Source organism: Montipora capricornis, unplaced genomic scaffold (genome assembly GCF_036669925.1).
Source record: "Montipora capricornis isolate CH-2021 unplaced genomic scaffold, ASM3666992v2 scaffold_455, whole genome shotgun sequence".
Taxonomy (NCBI): domain Eukaryota; kingdom Metazoa; phylum Cnidaria; class Anthozoa; order Scleractinia; family Acroporidae; genus Montipora; species Montipora capricornis.
In genome coordinates, this window is record NW_027180190.1 from 150,001 (window position 1) to 154,645 (window position 4,645).

Below are 4,645 nucleotides of genomic sequence, written 5' to 3' on the forward strand. Positions count from 1 at the left end.
GTTTTATTTTAGTGTAATATTACCTTCTGTGAAGTATGGTATTATTTTATGGGGTTCGTGTACAAATTCGGATCTTCTGTGCTCAATTGAGAAATTACACTGTAGAGCAGCAAAAATTGTCTATAACTTATCTAAAGATACGGCATTTAGTGAAGCTCTCAACGTTTCGGGATGGGATACGATCAGTTTAGATTACGAATTTCAAATATTTAAACCTTTATATAGAGCGAGTTAAGTCTCACTACCTGAGTGTCTAATCAATAACATTTTCAAAAGGCGGGAATGCAGCTATTCACTAAGACACCAAGAAGCAATCACAATACCCAGATTCAATACTAGATTGTTAAAGGACTCACTAGCATATCGAGGTTCAGTTCTTTGGAACTTTGTCAACCATTACGTCAAAATGTAGGTAGTATCGACCCCAAGAAACTTCGTAGTCTACTCAGGAGAAATGATGACTTCAGGAGTTTTACCTTTACTGGTCTATCAGGTTCAACAGTTAGGAATAGATTAACTGATTATACGTATTTTTAAGTTGAGATGTAAAAATTTGAATGTTAATGTTTTATTGTATTATAGCTTCTTACTTAGGATGTTTTTAGAAATGTAATTACTTTGTTAAGTACACGACCCCACAAGCTTTTTAGCTTTCACTCCTATCGTGTATAAATAAAGATTCTATTCTATTCCAAATAAGACTGGATTCCTGGTCCCCCATGGCATTTTTAAAGCTCTTTTTTCCTGACCTCGCCACATATTATCTGCCCATAAAGGCGGGGGTTTCATGAAGGCACCACCTTCACTCATTTTTGCCAGGCTAAATGTCTCTGACTCAACTTCTCGTTGGATTTGTGACTTCATTAACAAATTTATTGAATGGCCTCAAATTTTACTTCACACTTGCTGAAATTCAGAACCATAATATATATATTTATAGATATCACAATAATTATTGTAAAGGTATCTTTTTATTTGCGATCTTTACTTTTTGACTTGGAGTACATTCTAAGCATTAAATTGTCCTCAATGTATAATGCCAAAAAATTATTTTGACCTTTTAAAAAAATTGTGAATCTCTTTAATGGAGCCCAAATCAAAGATGAAAACATAATATGAGGCCAATTCCCAAGAGATAATTGAACCAGAGATACATCTGGATAGACACTGCACAGAAATTAATTCTTTTGGAAAAAAAAAAATTCAATATAACCATACCATGGACTTAAAAAGGATTTTGTGAGAACCTACTGTCAACATCTTAACATAAATAATGTAAATGTAACACAATGAGTAATTACAACCAAATGCTGACTTGAAATCATGGTGCAATCTTTATTTCACATGAATTTCTATCATCTCACATAACATGTTAGTCATCACGTATCACCTGACATGCTATCTGCAGAGGTGTTTAGTCAGAAACAGAAACCAGAATGGCCTGATGGCCATGAAGGCCCCTTGCTAAGCCATTGGGAATTGGTTATGTATGGCCACACAGACCCTCTCAGCCACATAGACTGATATAGCATAGCAATTTGTTATGCATGGCCACACAAGCCCTCAGTCACACAGACTGATTGCAGCATAACTGCCTTATTTTTGTTATGCATGACCACTCAGGTCCTCAACCACAAAGGCCGATTGCAGCATAACGTCTTATGCATGGCCACAGAACAAGGTGGTAAAGGGGTTCTGCTTGAGGCATCATTCGAGAAAAGAAAAGGTGCATTACAAATGAAAAGAGCTGAAATGTACTTGTGATCTGTGAATTGATAGTCTAGCGTGATCCATGGTCCATTTGTTTTGATTATCATGAATCTTGACTAAATTTTTTTGAAAATTGAGAATCTTATGGTAGCTTACGTACGTATCACAACTTACAAAAAAATTTTGCTATCGTTTGAATAGGCTCCTGTTATAAGTTGTCAACAAAGTGCAATTACTCATTTTTACTGTATTTTACAATAAAACTTGAAAAAATTTGCTGATCATTAACTCGTGTATGTATCTCCAAACTCACCAGATTCAAACATAATTATTGATGTGAGTGATATCTGAGATAAACATGACCAATTTCTAAGAAATTTAGGACTAATTAATGCTACTTAGCTCCAGCAATTTGCATTGACTGTGTTCTGTTCGCAACTGAAAATATGTTACTTGTAAAAAAAAGGCCATAAAAATAAACTTTTGAATCATGATTATTTGAAAAAAAAAACATGCCCCTAATTTGTGACTGGGATCCCTCCTTTACCACCGTAAGGCCCTCAGTCACACAGAATGATAACAGCATAACTGCCTCATATTTTGTAGTCCATGGCCACAAAGGCCCTCAGCCACTCAGGCTGATTGCAGCATAACTATCTTATGCTTGGCCACTCAGGCTCACACAGGAAAATTTTTCAAAAAAACATCAATGGAAAAATAAAATATCATAACGGTAAATGTGGTAATTCCCATTTACTATTAATAATCATTCAAGTGATTAATATAAAAAATAAAAAAAACATTAAAACCCAATAATGATTTTTCACTGTCAAATGGAATTTATATTAAAACCCATCCACTTTATTTAAAACCATTAATGGCAAACTGCATCGAAATTTTTGATGATGTTTCCCATTGTTGGTTTCCAGGTAATAACCGTTCTCGCAAACAGAACTTTTTATTCACATTAATGGGAATTATAGAGCAGTCATTTGTTTCTACAATACCATTCGTGGAATATATAAGATAACCCATCCAATACTTCTTTAACCATTGATGGGAAACTGTAACGGAATATCTGATGATGTTTCCCATTGTTGGTTTCCAAGTAATACCCATTCTCAAAAACAGAACCTCTTATTCACATTAATGGGAATTGTAGAGCAGTCATTTGTTTCCACAACACCTTTTCTGGAGTATGTAAGAAAACCCATCCAATACTTCTTTAACCATTGATTGGAAACTGTCATAGAATTTCTGATGATGTTTCCTATTGTTGGTTTCCAAGCAATACCCGTTTTCAAAAACAGAACTTTGTATTCACATTAATGGGAATTATAGAGTAGTCATTTGTTGCCACAATGCCAATCATGGAATTTTTAAGAAAGCCTGTCCAATACTTTTTTAACCATTAATGGGAAACACTAACTGAATTTCTGTTGTTGGCTTCTAAGTAACACCCGTTCTCAAAAACAGAACTTTTTGCTCACATTAATGTAAAAGGAAATTATAGAACAGTCATTTGTTGCTATAATACCATTCATGGAATACCGTAAATAATAAAACCCATCAAGGGAGTAGTTCATTTTAAAGTTTACATTGATGGGAAACCACAAATAATCATAAGTATTGGTTTCTAGTTCCCTTGTTCACTACCAGTGATTCCATTTATGGGACATTCAATTATTATATTTATATTCAGTTATTTAAAGTTTATATTCTGTGGTCGCTGTTTACAACCCATAAAAATTATGCATGTAAAGCAAAATAAATATTTAAACCATAACATATAATGTTAATTATTTCAGATATCATGACAGAGAATGGCCTTTTTTCTTTCACACAGATCTATGTTGAAACTGCTGACACGGATGGTACTTTAAAATGCTGATATAATCTTGTCATAGGACATTCCCTATACAGGAACGTACAGCACTAATTTTGATAGAATCAGCAAACATATTCTTCACCAAAGTTTAATTATTCTCCTTAAACTTGCCCAACATTGTGGTCACAATTCATTTACTGACATTGCATTTTAGGGTCTATTTATTATTAAAAACAAAGTAAATATCTGTGAATAGAATCTGTACTTGATATGCTTTCAGAAGATACAATGTCTGCCGTTTAATATTGGGGTACGGTTAATGATGTTGGTTTACATAAAAGGAATAGTCCATTGAATGGACCGAAAACTTGTAGTACAACAGACTAGCATACAGCAAGATTACACTGAACTACATATACTTGTACAGTTGATGGAAAGCTTTTTTAAATTAATTATTTCAATAAACAAATTATTTTTAAATGTCTGTCAGGTAACATATTACATGTAATTACCTTTTCTACCAACATGGATCGTAGTGGGTGAGAGTCTTTCAAGGATCTGTTCATGATGCTGTATAATCCAATGAAAAAAATTGATAGTGTTGCAGAAAATATCAATACAACTGTATAGATGGTTGTTGGGTTTTAACCCCCTGCCTAGAAATTCCAGTTTAGTGTTGTACTTTCTAGTCCTTTGACACCATCTTTGGGGTGGATATGGATATTTCCTGGAACCCCAGATTATTGCTTCCACACATTGCCTTCCCAGTGACCATCAGCAAGTCCGATGATGGAGTTCCATGCCACTGTATGCAAGGAACCATGACCATAGCTTTCTCTCACATAACGTCCAGCCCCTTCATCCAAGTAGAAGAAGACTTTTGCCGTTTTGTGTAGTTCCTGGACACTAGTAATGTTTGCTATATAGTCATTGCCATCATCACAGGAAACAATGACCATATCACCACACTTGGGGTAAAATGGAACAATTACATCACCATATGATAAAGGCAACTTGTTGGGTCAATGGTAATGAAATGACTTGGGTTTCCTAGGTTCCCTGGGTCTGGATAAAGCATGATTTTGCGTAGCACTCTGTTAGTGTGGA